At 39.5% G+C, this 18,170-nt stretch overlaps 1 non-coding gene across 1 annotated transcript; it reads right to left on the bottom strand.

The window, feature by feature from the left end:
- Positions 1-108, bottom strand: LOC130965086 (small nucleolar RNA R71). Its single transcript, XR_009081141.1, has one exon. It is a non-coding gene; the product is annotated as a small nucleolar RNA R71 (small nucleolar RNA).
- Positions 109-18,170: the final 18,062 nt, after the last annotated feature.

Below are 18,170 nucleotides of genomic sequence, written 5' to 3'. Positions count from 1 at the left end.
AAGCTTAGAGTGGAAGTCCAAACCTTCAGACAGAAGGATGGAGAATCCCTCTATGAAGCTTGGGAAAGATACAAACAATTAATCAGAAGATGTCCTTCTGACATGCTTTCTGAATGGAGCATCATAGGTATTTTCTATGATGGTCTCTCTGAACTATCCAATGTCTTTGGATAGCTCTGCTGGAGGATCTCTTCATCTGAAGAGACGCCTGCAGAAGTTCAAGAATTGATTGAAATGGTTGCAAATAACCAATTCATGTACACTTCTGAAAGAAATCCTGTGAACCAATGGGACTAGTCAGAGAAAGGAGTTTCTGAGATTGACACTCTGAATGCCATATTGGCTCAGAACAAGATATTGACTCAACAAGTCAATTTGATTTCTCAAAGTCTGTCGGGAATGCAAAATGCCCAAACAGTACTAAGGAACTTCATCTGAGGAAGAAGCCTATGATCCTGAGAACCCTTCAATGGAAGAGGTGAATTACCTAGGAGACCCTATGGAAACACCTACAATTCTTCATGGAGAATCACCCCAATTTCTCATGGAAGAATCAAGAGAGACCTCACAAGGTTTCAATAACACTAATGGTTGAAGAAACAGGTTTAGCAATAGCAAGCCTTTTCCATCATCTTCTCAGCAACAGACAGAGAGTTCTAAGCAGGATACCTCTGACTTAGCAACAATGGTCTCTGATCTAATCAAAACCACTCAAAGTTTCATGAATGAAACAAGGTCCTCTATCAGAGATTTGGAAGGACAAGTGGGACAACTGAGCAAGAAAGTTATTGAACTCCCTCCTAGTACTCTCCCAAGTAATACAGAAGAAAATCCAAAAGGGAGTGCAAAGCCATAAACATGGCCGAATATGGAGGAAAGAGAGGAGGAGGACGCCACTGAGGAAGACCTCAGTGGGCGTGTACCAATCTCCTCTGAGTTCCTCAATGAGGAACAATGGGAATCTGAGGCTCAAAATGAGACCATAGAGATTCCATTGGACTTACTTCTGCCATTCATGAGTCCTGATGAGTATTCGTCCTCTGAAGAGGATGAGTATGTCACTGAAGAGCAAGTTGCTAAATACCTTGGAGCAATCATGAAACTGAATGACAATTATTTGGAATGAGACTTGGGAGGATGAACCACCTTTGCTCACCAAAGAACTGGATGACTTGTCTAGGCAGAAACTGCCTCAAAGAGGCAGGATCCTGGAAGTTTTCTATACCTTGTACCATAGGCACCATGACCTTCAAGAAGGCCTTGTGTGACTTAGGGTCAAGTGTAAACCTCATGCCCCTCTCTGTAATGGAGAAATTAGGGATCTTTGAGGTGCAAGCTGCAAGAATCTCATTAGAGATGGCAGACAATTCAAGAAAACAAGCTCATGGACTTTGAGAATGTTTTGGTGAAGATTGAAGACCATTACATCCCTACTGACTTCATAGTCCTAGAGACTGGGAAGTGCATGGATGAATCCATCATCCTTGGCAGACCCTTCCTAGCCACAGCAAAGGCTGTGATTGATGTTGATAGAGGAGAGTTGATCATTCAAGTGAATGGAGAATCCTTGGTGTTTAAGGCCCAAGGACATCCCTCTATCATCTTGGAGAGGAAGCATGAAGAGCTTCTCTCAAAACAGAGCCAAGTAGGGCCCCCACAGTCAAACTCTAAGTTTGGTGTTGGAGGCCACAACCAAACTCTAAGTTTGGTGTTGAACCCCCACATTCAAACTCTAAGTTTGGTGTTGGGAGGTTCCAACACGGTTCTGAGTATTTCTGAGGCTCCATGAGAGTCCTCTGTCAAGCTAATGACATTAAAGAAGCGCTTGTTGGGAGGCAACCCAATGTTTTATGGTTAACTATTTTCTTTTGTTATTTTATCTTTTTTGTAGGTTTGATCATAAGAAGTCACAAAAACAATGAAAAAAGCAAAAACAGAATGAAAAACAGGAAAAAACAGCACACCCTGGAGGAAGAAGCTGCTGGCGTTTAAACGCCAGTAGTTGGGCGTTTACGCCCAGTCTGGCACCATTCGGGCGTTTAACGCCAGAAAGGGGCACCAGACTGCGTTAAACGCCAGAAAAAGGCAACAACCTGGCGTTAAACGCCAGGAATGGCACCAGCCCGGCGTTTAACGCCAGAAATAGCTCAAAACGTGATTTTGACAACATTTGGTGCAGGGATGACTTTTCTTGACACCACAGGATCTGTGGACCCCACAGGACCCCACCATCCTCTCTCTTCTTCCCCCATTCACCAAACACCTCATACCCTTCTTCAACCCTTCATTTTCACACACCTAAACACCCTTCTTACCCTTCTGGCCGAACACACCACCTTCCCCCTCTTCCTCATTCTTCTTCTACTCTCTTCTTTCTTCTCTTTTGCTCGAGGACGAGCAAACATTTTAAGTTTGGTGTGGTAAAAGCGTTGCTTTTTCATAACCATTTATGGCATCCAAGGCCGGAGAAACCTCTAAAAAGAGGAAAGGGAAGGCAAAAGCTTCCACCCCGAGTCATGGGAGATGGATAGATTCCTCTCAAGGGTGCATCAAGTCCACTTCTATGAAGTTGTGGCCTTGAAGAAGGTGATCCCCGAGGTCCCCTTTTCACTCAAAAAGGGTGAATATCCGGAGATCCGCCATGAGATCCGAAGAAGAGGTGGGAAGTACTTACCAACCCATTCAACAAGTCGGAATCTTGATGGTTCAAGATTCTATGCCAATGCATGGATCACCAAGACCATGACCAAAGTGAACCCGAATCCAAAATTCTCACTATGGTTCGGGGGAAATACTTGGATTTCAGTCCGGAGAGTGTGAGGGTGGCGTTCACTTGCCTCTGATGCAAGGAGATGAGCACCCTTACACTAGAAGGGTCAACTTTGATCAAAGTGGACCAAGTCCTCACAACCATATGTGAAGAGGGCGCACAATGAGGCAAGATTCAAGGAGAAAGCCGGTTCAATTGAGAAGGCACCTCAAGCCCGTGGCTAGGATGGTTAGAGTTCATACAACGCTCAATCATTCCCACTAGCAACCGGTCCGAAGTTACCATAGACCGGCCATCATGATTCATAGCATCATGATTGAGAAGAAGTGGAAGTCATGAGGTTATAGCTCAAGAACTCTACAAAGTGGCGGACAAGACCTCCACTTTGGCAAGGTTAGCCTTTTCCTCATCTCATCTGTCACCTCTGTTATTCAGTTGGAGTTGACATAGAGGGAGATACCCCCATTGATGAGGACAAGCCCATCACCAAGAAAAGGATGGAGTACACAAGAGACCCCTCTCACCAGAGATCCTGAGATTCCTCAAGGGATGCACTTTCCTCCACAAAATTATTGGGAGCAACTAAACACCTCCCTAGGAGAATTGAGTTCCAACATGGGACAACTAGGGTGGAGCATCAAGACACTCCATTCTCCTCCATGAAATTAGAGAAGACCAAAGAATCATGAGGGAGGAGCACAAAGACAAGGAAGAGACATTGAGGAGCTCAAGCACTCCATAGATCTTCAAGAGCAAGAAAGCCGCCATCACTAAGGTGGACCCGTTCCTTGATTTCCTTGTTCTTTATTCTTCTGTTTTTCGATTTTTATGCTTATGTTTGCCCTGTTATGTCTTGTGATCATTAGTCTTAGTGTCTATGCCTTAAAGTTATGAATGTCCTATGAATCCATCACCTCTCTTAAATAAAAACGTGCTTAATTGAAAAGGAAAGAATGCATGAATTCTGAATTTTATAATAGTTTAATTATTTTGATGTGGTGGCAACACTTTTGTTCTCTGAATGTATGCTTGAACAGTGCATATGTCTTTTGAACTTGTGTTCATGAATGTTGGCTCTTGAAAGAATGATGAAAAAGGAGACATGTTACTGAGGATCTGAAAAATCATAAAAATGATTCTTGAAGCAAGAAAAAGCAGTGAATACAAAAAAAAAAGACCGAAAAAAAAAGAAGAAAGGAAAGAAATAAAGTTGTGATCCAAGGCAAATAAGAGTGTGCTTAAAACCCTGGACACCTCTAATGGGGACTTTAGCAAAGCTGAGTCACAATCTGAAAAGGTTCACCAATTATGTGTCTGTGGCATGTATGTATCCGGTGGTAATACTGGAAGACAGAGTGCTTTGGGCCACAGCCAAGACTCAAGAAATAGCTATGTTCAAGATCATCACTTTACTAAGAGAATCATTAACCCTATCCGATTCTAAGTTCCTAAAGAAGCCAATCATTCTGAATTACAAGGGATAGAGTGAGATGCCAAAAACTATTCAGAGACAAAAAGATAAAAGCCCCGCTCATCTAATTAATACTGATCTTCATAGATGTTTTTGGAGTTCATTGCATATTCTCTTCTTTTATCTTATTTGATTTTCAGTTGCTTGGGGACAAGCAACAATTTAAGTTTGGTGTGTGATGAGCGGATAATTTGTATGCTTTTTGGCATTGTTTTTAGTATATTTTTAGTATGATCTAGTTAGTTTTAGTATATTTTTTATTAGTTTTTAATTAAAATTCACTTTTCTGGATTTTACTATGAGTTTGTGTGTTTTTCTGTGATTCAGGTATTTTCTGGCTGAAATTGAGGGATCTGAGCAAAATCTGATCCAGAGACTCAAAGGACTGCAGATGCTGTTAGATTCTGACCTCCCTGCACTCGAAGTGGATTTTCTGGAGCTACAGAAGCCCAATCGGCGCGCTCTCAACGGCGTTGGAAAGTAGACATCCTGGGCTTTCCAGCAATATAAATAGTCCCATACTTTGCCCAAGATTTGATGGCCCAAACCGGCGTTCAAAGTCACCTCAAGAAATTCCAGCGTTAAACGCCGGAACTGGCACCTAATTGGGAGTTAACGCCCAAACTGGCACTAAAGCTGGCGTTTAACTCCAAGGAGAGTCTCTACAAATTGCTTCATTGCTCAGCCCAAGCACACACCAAGTGGGCCCGGAAGTGGATTTTTCTGTCATTTACTCATCTATGTACTAGTTTTCTATAAGTAGGACCTTTACTATTGTATTAGGAGATCTTTTGATCATGTTTTGATGATTAAACCCTCTTTGGGAGGCTGGCCATTCGGCCATGCCTAGACCTTGTTCTTATGTATTTTCACGGTGGAGTTTCTACACACCATAGATTAAGGTGTGGAGCTCTGCTGTACCTCGAGTATTAATGCAATTACTGTTGTTCTTCTATTCAATTCCGCTTGTTCTTTGTCCAAGATATCACTTGTTCTTCAACCTGATGAAGGTGATGATTGACGCCCATCACCATTCTCACCCATGAACAAGGTGACTGACAACCATTCTTGTTCTACAAGCATCTGAGGCTTAGTGAATATCTCTTGGATTCCTGATTGCACGCTGCATGGTTGATCGCCTGACAACCGAGTGCTCGCCTGACAACGAGCCAACCATTCCGTGAGATCAGAGTCTTCGTGGTAAAGGCAGGACTTGATGGCAGCATTCAAGAGAATCCGGAAGGTCTAACCTTGTCTGTGGTATTCTGAGTAGGATTCAATGATTGAATGACTGTGACGTGCTTCAAACCTGTAACCTACTGGGCGTTAGTGACAGACGCAAAAGAGTGATTCTATTCCGGTAGGGGAGGGAACCAAACCGGTGATTGGCAGTACTGTGACAGAGTGCGTGCATTAGCTTTCACTGCGCGGATGGGAGGTAGCTGCTGACAACAGTGAAACCCTACACGAGCTTGCCATGGAAAGGAGTAAGAAAGGATTGGATGACAGTAGGAAAGCAGAGAGACGAAGGGAAGGCATCTTCATACGCTTGTCTGAAGCTCTTACACCAATGATATACATAAGTATCACTATCTTTATGTTCTATGTTATTTTCGTTCATCATCATATACATTTGAGTTTGCCTGACTAAGATTTACAAGATGACCATAGCTTGCTTCAATGCTAACAATCTCCGTGGGATCGACCCTTACTCACGTAAGGTATTACTTGGACGACCCAGTGCACTTGCTGGTTAGTTGTGCGAAGTTGTGTAATGCCATGGAATTGAACCACCAAGTTTTTGGAGTTCATGACCAGGGATTATGAGAGTTGTGAAAAGTATTGTTCACAATTTCGCGCACCAACGACCCAGTGCACTTGCTGGTTAGTTGTGCGAAGTTGTGTAATGCCATGGAATTGAACCACCAAGTTTTTGGAGTTCATGACCAGGGATTATGAGAGTTGTGAAAAGTATTGTTCACAATTTTGCGCACCAGTAAGTAATTAATCACCATTTATATTTTAAGTAATTTATGGTTTTTGCTCTTTAGTCATGAGTTACATGTTTGGTGTGATGTTGTATTTTAGGAAAGTTCGTAAGTTTAGTGGACCTCATACCTACTTGGCACCAACGATGTCTGTTGACCATGGGCAGCTAGACGACACGGTGATTAATAGTGTCATCTGGCCTATCATTATCATCCAATCCAATCCTTCAGTATCCATCCCGACGTCATAGAGTGTCGTACAACAGAGTTATCACTTCAAACCTTCATATCGAAAAGTGTGGCTGGGTAAATAGAAAGCAATTGCAAAGATATATAGTGATTAGAAGCACTCCAACAGTGCCTCTCGAGGACCATTGCTGACCTCTAAGCTATGTCATACTACATTGATGAATTGCTTGACACAGTGTGACAAAGTATTCTGGTCATTTCTATCGTGCATTGAGGCTTTTAGGTATTGTAAGCCATTTGTTTTTGTAGACGGTAGTCATTCATAAGGGAAGTACGCGAGTGTACTGCTCATGGTTGTGACACAAGATGGTAACTCAAACGTTAGTACTGCAGGCTGGCGCATGTGGAAATTGGAAGATGGTGATTTGTGAGTGGGACTTGTGAGGATGGGAGACCCGAACCACGTCCAACTTGGGGCAAGTATACCATCTCCCCAATGCAGTAGACAAAATATATCAAATCACACAGTCTTCGGTTCTGACACAACTCTTGCCACTAGTCGTCTAGTCGAGACTTGAGAATGTCTTGGTCTATGATCAATAAAATTTTTTTTAATAAATAAAATAAATATTAAATTTACGCCCATAAGCACCTACGAGTAAATTAAGACTAAATCCCCGTTTTGGTCCATGAGATTCACGCGATTATCTATTTTGATCGTCAAAATTCAAAATTACCTATATTGATCCTCCGAATTCAGATCCGGGCACCAATGTGGTCCCTCGACTCTTTCTGGCGATGACTAGGCAAACAGAGTGCTGAGATGGCACCCTCCCTACCACGCTGGATACTGTAATGGCTAGCTGACATGGTGAGGGTTGTATTTGTATCCAATTTAGTCCTTGAAACTCTAATTATCTTATTATTTATCTGAGTTAGATTCTTTTTTAACCTCCTCTTCCTTCCTCTTGTCTTTTTATTCCTCTTTATGTTCTTGTTGTTGTTACTCTTCTCCTTGTTAAAGATTTGTCATTCATCGCTATTAGTTGAGGCACCATGACGGGTGGTCGCACCGCATCTGGAAGATCAGTTCGCTCTCCTTCGAACGGTAACTAGGTCAGGTCGCAAAGATGGAACAGAAGTGCAAAGGTACCGGAATGGTGTGGGTGCGGCAGCCGTCCAGTTCTGCAATGGTCTAGAATAGAATCAAATCTAAACAAGCCATTTTTTGGATGTCCCAATTATAATGTAAGTTAAACATATGTGAATTTTGTTTGTTTATTCTTGTCTGCTTCATTTCATCTTTGGTTAGTTAATTTCAGAAAAGAGGAAAAACTTGGTGTGGTATGTTTGTTTGGGTTGATATTGAATAAGATGAAGGTGCTGGGATAGCAGATTCTGACAGGGTCAATGGAGAAATGAAGATGAACTGATGCACCACTATTTCGTGGTATATCTATGTTTAATTGAGTGGATTTTATCCACTATTCTCACATTTATTCATAGAATTTGAATGTTTTACACTTTTCTTCCTAATTTTGTTCTATGATTGAAAACATGCTTCTTTGGTCTTAAATTTGCTATGTTTAATCATCTCTTATTACCATTCGATGCCGTGATATGTTCGTTAAGCGTTTTCAAGGTTTTTAGGGCAGGAATGACTTAGAGGATGGAAAGGAAGCATGCAAAAGCGGAAGGAATACAAGAAATTGAAGGAATTGCAAAGCTGTTAAGCCTGACCTCTTCGTACTAAATCAGATTTAACTTGAGCTACAGAGGTCCGAATAAGGCGGTTTCAGTTGCGTTGGAAAGCTAACATCTGGGGCTTCGAAATGATATATAATTTGTCATAGTTGCCTTGCTGTTAGGTGACGCGCACGTGCAAAGCACGCGTACACGTGGATGGTGCGACAAACAAGTGACGCGTACGCATGGGCGACGCGTACGCGTGACGGAGCCACGTGCTGTACATATCAGGCAATTTCTGGGCTATTTTTGGCCCAATTTCAAGCTTGGAAAACACAGATTAGAGGCTGCAGAGTGGAGGATTCAAGGATTCACCTCTCATTATTCACTCTTTAGGTTTTAGATGTAGTTTCTAGAGAGAGAGAGGCTCTCTCCTCTCTCTAGGTTTTAGGTTTTTAGGTTTAGTCTTTCTCAATTTCAAATTTCTATTATGCTTTAATTTAGTTCTTCTTCTACTTTTATTAATTCTAGTACTTTGGTTTATTTATTTCTCTTGTTGGATTATTTATTTCCCCAATTTGGTTTCTGAACTCCATGTTAAATTCAATTTCCTTTTAATACAATTTGAAGTATTTCATGTTTATTGCTTCTTCTATTATTTGTTATCATTGATTTTGCAATTGTTGGTTTTAGGTTTCATATTCTATTATTACTTTTCTATGCTTGTATTTTATGCCTTCCAAGTATTTGATAAAATGCTTGGAAGGATGTTAGAGTAGGATTTTATGTTCTTGACTTGGGAAGGTAACTTAGGAACTCTTGAGTTACTAATGTCCAAGTAATTGATGATTGGAGCCATCAACTCTAGTTCTCACTAATTGAATTGGTGGAGAACTAGGACTTATGGACTTAAATTGATATAACTCATTTAACTTTCCTTTACTACTAGTTAGAGGATGAATTAATGGGATTGATCCTTGCCAATTCTCATGTTGTGGTTAGTGATAAGAAGAAAGATCCTTGACCACCAAACCTTGCCAAGACCGTTTTTATCATTTAATTTTCATTGCAATTTACTTTCCTTGTTCCTCATTCAAAACTCCAAAAATATACTTTTCCATAACCAACTATAAGTACACTTCCCTGCAATTCCTTGAGAGACGACCCGAGGTTTGAATACTTCGGTTATTATTTTTAAGGGTTTGTTACTTGTGACAACCAAACTTTTGTGTGAATGGATTATTGTTGGTCTAGAAACTATACTTGCAATGAGAGTTTATTGTAAAATTCTAGATCACACAAAAGTCCGTTCATCATGAACCTAGCATGGAGCATTGAGAGTTTGAAAGCTAATGTAAGGAGTAAAAAATTCATGATCCATTTATTGCTGGTAGCTATGTTCATGATGGTGGTATTTTTGTTATTGATTTGTTACAGATTTTGAAGTAAAAAGTGAATAAGAGATTCATGTATAATGTAATGTAATAGAAAGTGTATTGTATGATGAATATTTGAATTGAATGAATAGTTTAATTTGTACAATTTATGTGACTCACACATGATTTAACAATATTGCAAAAAAGATACATAAACTAACAAAGCTAACTTATATTTCAATAGGATTATATAAAGCAACTTAAACCAATAATCCTGACTTATATTAAAGTAATTATCATAGTTGAACAAAACAGATGCAAAAACAAACATCATGAGTATTAGCATCAAAAGATCTAGTGTGATAACAAAACAATCATGTCTTAAGAGGGCTGATTGATGAGCGGATATTTTATACCCTTTTTAGGTTCATTTTCTTAGTGTTTTCAGTACATTTTATCAAGTTTTATTATGCTTCAGTAGGGTTTAGTGCAAAATTAACTTTTTGGATGATACTTTGAGTTTTTGTATTTTTCCTATGATTTTAGGTGATATTTTGGTGAACATGGCAAGTTTTGGAAAAGTCTGGTTTAGAGGCTAAGAAAGGATAGCAGATGCTGTCAGATCCTGACCTCCATGTATTTGAATAAAACTTTTTGGAGCTACAAAGATCCAATTGACGCGCTCTCAACGGATTTGAAAATCTAATTTCAAGAGCTTTCCAACAATATATAATAGTTTATACCTTTCGTTGGACATGACTGCCCAAAAGGGGCGTTGAACGCCTAACTTACCCTTTTTCTGGCGTTCAACGCCCCAAAAGGACCAAAGCCAACGTTTAACACCCAAAACTGGCGTTCAACGCCACCAAGGGAGCATCAAGGCAGCGTGGACACCTCCTAGTGGGCGTTCAATGCCCACTCAGTCAAGCTAAATGCCAGCTCAACCCAAACACTCACCAAGTGGGCCCAGAAGTGGATTTTTGCACCTTTAGCTTAGTCCATTTCATTTTTATAATTTCTAATTATGATTAATGTCTTTCTAGGTCTAGTTATTAGTATAAATAGAAGGAAGATCACCTTTGTTAAGAACTTTTGATCTTCAACTTCTCAGACTTATCTTTTTTTTGTAAAATATGAGCGGCTGAACCTCCTAGGTTAAGGATAGGAGCTTTGATCATTCCTATGGATTAATATCATTACCTTAATATATGTTGTTTCCATCCTATGATGTATTGTCGTTCTTCATCTTTATGAATCTAGGGTGGAACGAAAGTATAACCCCTTATTCTACATGAGTTTTTTACGAGTCCTGACCCGGGTAGTATTGAGCTGCAGCTTGAGAGTACATCATAGGATCCAACAAGTTATTTGGGCTAATTGAGATATGTGACATGAAATCTCATTAGTCGTGGGTAATTTAGGTTTTTGTGGCATTGATAAACCATTATTTTATGATTTATATTATGTTTAATTGGGTGGTTTTATCAAGTCTTCACCCACTTATTCATATGATTTGCATGTATTTACAATTCCTTCCCAAAATTGTTCTTTGATTGAAAATTTGCTTCCCAAAGATCTTTTAATTGTATATTCTTATTCTCCTTTATACCATTTGATGCCGTGATCTGTGTGTTAAGTGTTTCAGGCTTCATAGGGCAGGAATGGCTTAGAGAATGGAGAGGAAGCTTGCAAAAATGGAAGGAACACAAGAAATTGAGGAGATGACCAGTGAGAAGTGACGCGGGCGCATGGCTCACGCGACCGCGCAAAATGGAAGAATTCACAGCGACGCAAACGCGTGCCTGACGCGAACGCGTGGATGGAAAGCCGCAGGAATGACGCACGCGTGGTACAGAAAACGCTGAGTGACGCGAATGCGTGGACGACGCAGTCGCATGACGTTCGTGATCTGCAGAATTACAAAATTCGCTGGCATAAATTCTGGGCCGCGTTTTAACCCAGTTTTCGGCCCAGAAATGCAGATTAGAGCCAGGGAACATGCAGAGATAGAGAACATTCATTCATTCGGATATTTTTTAGTTTTTAGATCTAATTTTACTCCTCCTCTAGGTTTTCTCTCTACACATTCATAGTTCTTTGGATTTGGTTTTTATTGCTTTTTGGCTTGGGATATTGAGAAGAGTTATTACCTCCGCCAGACTTCATCACTCTAGTTTGTTCTCTTTACTTGTTGCTTACTCTTCCATATCCTTAATTTGTTTAGAGTTACAATTGGATTATTTTTAGAATTTATTAATACAGAAACCATTTTTATCTTTAATTGATCTTTTTGATTATTGTCTATCATGTCTTTCCTTATTCCTTATTTTTATTTTGTGAAAGTTACATCCATGATGAGCGAGTAGTTCCCTAACTTGATTGGGAGTTGATTGAAAGGAGAACCTTGAGTTGGAATGCTCAAGAATAAAATTGTAATTGGGTTTATTGTTGGATGTCTCTCTAGTCACTTACACTAATCCTTCCCAAAGGAGAGGATTAGGACTTGTGAATAGAAGTAGACTTCCAACTTACTTGACTTTCCTTTACCTAGTAAAGGATAACTAAGTAGAACAACTGATGAGCGGATAATTTATACGCTTTTTGGCATTGTTTTTAGGTAGTTTTTAGTAAGATCAAGCTACTTTTAGGGATGTTTTCATTAGTTTTTATGTTAAATTCACATTTCTGGACTTTACTATGAGTTTGTGTGTTTTTCTATGATTTCAGGTAATTTCTGGCTGAAATTGAGGGACTTGAGCAAAACTCTGAAAAAGGCTGATAAAAGGACTGCTGATGCTGTTGGAATCTGACCTCCCTGCACTCGAAATGGATTTTCTGGAGCTACAGAACTCCAAATGGCACGCTCTCAACGGCGTTGGAAAGTAGACATCCAGATCTTTCCAGCAATATATAATAGTCCATACTTTATTCGGAAATTGACGACGTAACTTGGCGTTGAACGCCAAGTACATGCTGCTGTCTGGAGTTAAACGCCAGAAAAACGTCATGATCCGGAGTTGAACGCCCAAAACACGTCATAACTCGGAGTTCAACTCCAAGAGAAGCCTCAGCTTGTGGATTGATCAAGCTCAGCCCAAGCATACACCAAGTGGGCCCCAGAAGTGGATTTATGCATCAATCACTTACTCATGTAAACCCTAGAAGCTAGTTTATTATAAATAGAACATTTAACTATTGTATTAGACATCTTTTGACAGTTTAATTTCTTGACTGTTTAGCCTTTGATTATTCGGTCTCTTGATCACTCAGGGGGCTGGCCATTCGGCCATGCCTGAACCTTTTACTTATGTATTTTCAACGGTGGAGTTTCTGCACACCATAGATTAAGGGTGTGGAGCTCTACTGTACCTCAAGTATTAATGCAATTCTATTTTCTTCCATTCAATTCTATCTTATTCTTATTCCAAGATATTCATTCGCACCCAAGAACATGATGAATGTGATGATTATGTGACGCTCATCATCATTCTCACTTATGAACGCGCGTAATTGACAACCACCTTCGTTCTACATGCAACCGAGCTTGAATGTGTATCTCTTAGATTCCCCAACAGAATCTTCATGGTATAAGCTAGATAGATGGCGGCATTCATCAGGATCCGGAAAGTCTAACCTTGTCTGTGGTATTCCGAGTAGGATCCTGGGAATCCAGAAAGTCTAACCTTGTCTGTGGTATTCCGAGTAGGATTCCGGTAATGAATGACTGTGACGTGCTTCAGACTTGCAAGTGCTGGGCGTTAGTGACAGACGCAAAAGAATCAAGGGATTCTATTCCAGTAGGAGCGGGAACCAACCAGTGATTAGCCGTGCTGTGACAGAGCGCGTGAGCGTAGTTTTCACTGCGAGGATGGGATGTAGCCTTCGGCCAGTGTGATGCCTCCAGACGATTAGCCATGCGAGTGACAACCGCAGAGGACCATTTTCCAGAGAGGATACAAAGTAGCCATCGTCGAACGGTGAACCCCTATACACAGCTTGCCATGGAAAGGAGTAAGAAGGATTGAGTTGAAGCAGTAGGAAAGTAGGCGTTCTTGAGCCATACAGTATCTCTATTCGCTTATCTGAAATTCCCACCAATGAATCTGCATAAGTATTCTATCCCTTTTATTATTTCTATTTTCTTATTTCTATTTTCGAAACCATAAACAAATTTAATCTGCCTAACTGAGATTTACAAGGTGACCATAGCTTGCTTCATACCAACAATCTCTGTGAGATCGACCCTTACTCACGTAAGGTTTATTACTTGGACGACCCAGTACACTTGCTGGTCAGTTGAACGGAGTTGTGTCCACTCGTGCCAATTTCAAATTCCATAAAAGTACAAGGAGTACAACTTAAAGAATATGGATCACAATTTCGTCCACCAAGTTTTTGGCGCCGTTGCCGGGGATTGTTCGAGTATGGACAACTGACGGTTCATCTTGTTGCTCAGATTAGGTAATTTTCTTTTCAAAAATCTTTTTCAAAATTTTTCTTTTCTTTTTCGTTTTTCCTAACTTTGTTTTCGAAAAAAAATTAATAAAAATCAAAAAAATTAGAAAATCATAAAAATCAAAAATATTTTGTGTTTCTTGTTTAAGTCTTGAGTCAAATTTTAAGTTTGGTGTCAATTGCATGCTTTTAAAATTTTCTTGCAATTTTTCGAAAATCCATGCATTCATAGTGTTCTTCATGATCTTCAAGTTGTTCTTGACAAGTCTTCTTGTTTGATCTTGATGATTTCTTGTTTTGTATTGTTTGTTGTTTTTCATGTGCATCTTGGCATTCATATTTTCCCTACATTAAAGATTTCTAAGTTTGGTGTCTTGCATATTTTCTTTGCATCAAAAATTTTTCAAAATTATGTTCTTGATGTTCATCATGATCTTCAAAGTGTTCTTGGTGTTCATCTTGACATTCATAGCATTCTTGCATGCATTCATTGTTTTGATCTAAAAATTTCATGCATTGAGCATTTTTGTTGTTTTTCTCTCTCATAATTAAAAATTCAAAAAAAAATATCTTTTCCTTATTTCCCTCCAAATTTTCGAAATTTTGGGTTGACTTGGTCAAAAATTTTTAAAATTAGTTGTTTCTTACAAGTCAAGTCAAAATTTCAATTTTAAAAATCTTATCTTTTCAAAAATCATATCTTTTTCATTTTTTTTATTATTTTCGAAAATTTTAAAAAATTATTTTTCAAAAATCTTTTTCTTAGCTTTTATGTCTAATTTTCGAAAATTAGCTAACAATTAATGTGATTGGTTCAAAAATTTGAAGTTTGTTACTTTCTTGTTAAGAAAGGTTCAATCTTTAAGTTCTAGAATCTTATCTTGTAGTTTCTTGTTAGTTAAGTCATTTTAAAAATTAAATCTTTTTCAAAATATCTTATTATCTTCTTATCTTTTTAAATTTTGATTTCAAATCTTTTTCAATCAACTAACTAACTTTTTGTTTATCTTTTATCTTTTTCAAAACCACCTAACTACTTTTCCCTCTTCAAATTTTCGAAAATATCTCTCTCTTTTCAAAAATTCTTTTTAATTAATTAATTGTTTCAAATTTTAATTTCAATTACATTTATCTCTAATTTTCGAAAATCACTAACCCCTTTTTAAATTTATTTTCGAAATTCTCTTTCTCTTTTCTTCTTCTATTTAATTATTTAATTACTAACACTTCTCTCCACCTCTCTTCATCCAAAAATCTGAATCCCCCTCTTCATTCTTCTACCCCTTCTTTTTCTACTAACATAAAGGAATCTCTATACTGTGACATAGAGGATTCCTCTTCTTTTCTTGTTTTCTTCTCTTTCATATGAGCAGGAACAAGGATAAAGGCACTCTTGTTGAAATTGATCCAGAACCTGAAAGGACTCTGAAGAGAAAATTAAGAGAAGCTAAATTACAACAATCCAGAAACAACCTTTCAGAAATTTTCGAACAAGAGAAGGAGATGGCAGCCGAAAATAATAATAATGCAAGGAGAATGCTTGGTGACTTCACAAAGCTAACGTCCAAGTTTGATGGAAGAAGCATCTCCATTCCTGCCATTGGAGCCAATAACTTTGAGCTGAAACCTCAGCTAGTTGCCTTAATGCAACAAAACTGCAAGTTTTATGGACTTTCATCTGAAGATCCTTATCAGTTTTTAACTGACTTCTTGCAGATCTGTGAGACTGTAAAGACGAATGGAGTTGATCCTGAAGTCTACAGACTCATGCTTTTCCCTTTTGCTGTAAGAGACAAAGCTAGAATATGGTTGGATTCACAACCCAAGGATAGCCTAGACTCATGGGATAAGCTGGTCACTGCCTTCTTGGATAAATTCTTTCCTCCTCAAAAGCTGAGCAAGCTGAGAGTGGATGTTCAAACCTTGAAACAAAAAAGATGGTGAATCCCTCTATGAAGCTTGGGAAAGATACAAGCAGCTGACCAAAAGATGTCCATCTGACATGTTTTCAGAATGGACCATTTTAGATATATTCTATTATGGTCTCTCTGAATTTTCAAAAATGTCATTGGACCATTCTGCAGGTGGATCTATTCACCTGAAGAAAACGCCTGAAGAGGCTCAAGAACTCATTGACATGGTTGCAAACAACCAATTCATATACACTTCTGAGAGGAATTCCGTGAACAATGGGATACCTCAGAAGAAAGGAGTTCTTGAAATTGATGCTCTGAATGCCATATTGGCTCAGAACAAGGTGTTGACTCAACAAGTCAACATGATCTCTCAAAATCTGAATGGATGGCAACATGCATCCAACAGTACTAGAGAGGCAGCTTCTGAAGAAGCTTATGATCCTGAAAACCCTGCCATGGCAGAGGTTAATTACATGGGTTAACCTTATGGAAACACCTATAACCCATCATGGAGAAATCATCCAAATTTCTCATGGAAGGATCAACAAAAGCCTCAACAAGGCTTTAACAATGGTGGACGTAATAGGCTGGGCAATAGCAAGCCATATCCATCATCTTCTCAGCAACAGACAGAGAATTCTGAACAAAACACTTCTAATTTAGCCAATGTAGTCTCTGATCTGTCAAAGGCCACTTTCGGTTTCATGAGTGTAACAAGATCCTCCATTAGAAATCTGTAGGCACAAGTGGGCCAGCTGAGTAAGAAAGTCATTGAAACTCCTCCCAGTATTCTCCCAAGCAATACAGAAGAGAATCCAAAAGGAGAGTGCAAGGCCATTGACATAGTCAATATGGCCGAATGCACAAGGGAGGAGAAGGACGAAAATCCTAGTGAGGAAGACCTCCTGGGACATCCCTCAAGCAAGAAGGAGTTTTCTATTAAGGATCCAAAGGAATCTGAGGCTCATATAGAAACCATAGAGATTCCATTAAATCTCCTTCTGCCATTCATGAGCTCTGAAGACTATTCCTCCTCAGAAGAGGATGAAGATGTAACTGGAGAGCAAGTTGCTCAATATTTAGGAGCTATCATGAAGCTGAATGCCAAGTTGTTTGGTAATGAGACTTGAAAAAGTGAACCTCCCTTGCTCATTAATGAACTGGATACTTGGATTCAAAAAATTCTACCTCAAAAGAAACAAGATCCTGGCAAGTTCTTAATACCTTGTACCATAGGCACCATGATCTTTGAAAAGGCTCTGTGTGATCTGGGGTCAGGGATAAATCTTATGCCATTCTCTGTAATGGAGAAGCTAGGGATCATTGAGGTACAACCTGCCTTGTTCTCATTACAACTGGCAGACAAGTCATTGAGACAAGCTTATGGATTAGTAGAGGACGTGCTAGTAAAGGTTGAAGGCCTTTACATCCCTGCTGATTTCATAATCTTAGACACTAGGAAGGAAGAGGATGAATGCATCATCCTTGGAAGACCTTTCCTAGCCACAGCAGGAGCTGTGATAGATGTCAATAGAGGTGAATTAGTCCTTCAATTGAATGGGGACTACCTTGTGTTTAAGGCACATGGCCATCCCTCTGTGACAAAAGAGAGTAAGCACGAAGAGCTTCTCTCAGTTCAGAGTCAAGAAGAGCCCACACAGTCAAACTCTAAGTTTGGTGTTGTGAGGCCACAACCAAACTCTAAGTTTGGTGTTAAGACCCAATATCCAAACTCTAAGTTTGGTGTTGGCAACTATACAACATTGACCTGATCACCTTGTGGCTCCATGAGAGCCACTGTCAAGCTACTGACATTAAAGAAGCGCTTGTTGGGAGGCAACCCAATTTTATTTATCTAATTTTATTTTATTCTATTTTATTGTTATTTTGTGTTTTATTAGGTACATGATCATGAGGAGTCACGAAAAAATCATAAAAATTAAAAACAGAATCAAAAATAGCAGAAGAAAAAATTCACACCCTGGAGGACGCACAGGCTGGCGTTCAACGCCAGTAAGATGCATCTGGCTGGCGTTCAACGCCAGAACAGAGCATCATTCTGGCGCTGAACGCCAGTAACAAGCATGAAACTGGCGTTCAACGCCAGAAACATGCTTTACATGGGCGTTGAACGCCCAGAATGTGCACCAATGGGCGTTTAAACGCCAGAATGATGCACGAAGGCATTTTACATGCCTATTTGGTGCAGGGATGGAATTCCTTGACACCTCAGGATCTGTAGACCCCACAGGATCACCTCAGGATCTATGGACCCCACAGGATCACCTCAGGATCTGTGGACCCCACAGGATCCCCACC

This window comes from Arachis stenosperma, chromosome 2 (assembly GCF_014773155.1).
Source record: "Arachis stenosperma cultivar V10309 chromosome 2, arast.V10309.gnm1.PFL2, whole genome shotgun sequence".
In the NCBI taxonomy this organism is placed as follows: Eukaryota; Viridiplantae; Streptophyta; class Magnoliopsida; order Fabales; family Fabaceae; genus Arachis; species Arachis stenosperma.
The sequence above is the reverse complement of the archived record's forward strand: the minus strand, read 5'-3'. Positions and strand labels throughout refer to the sequence as shown.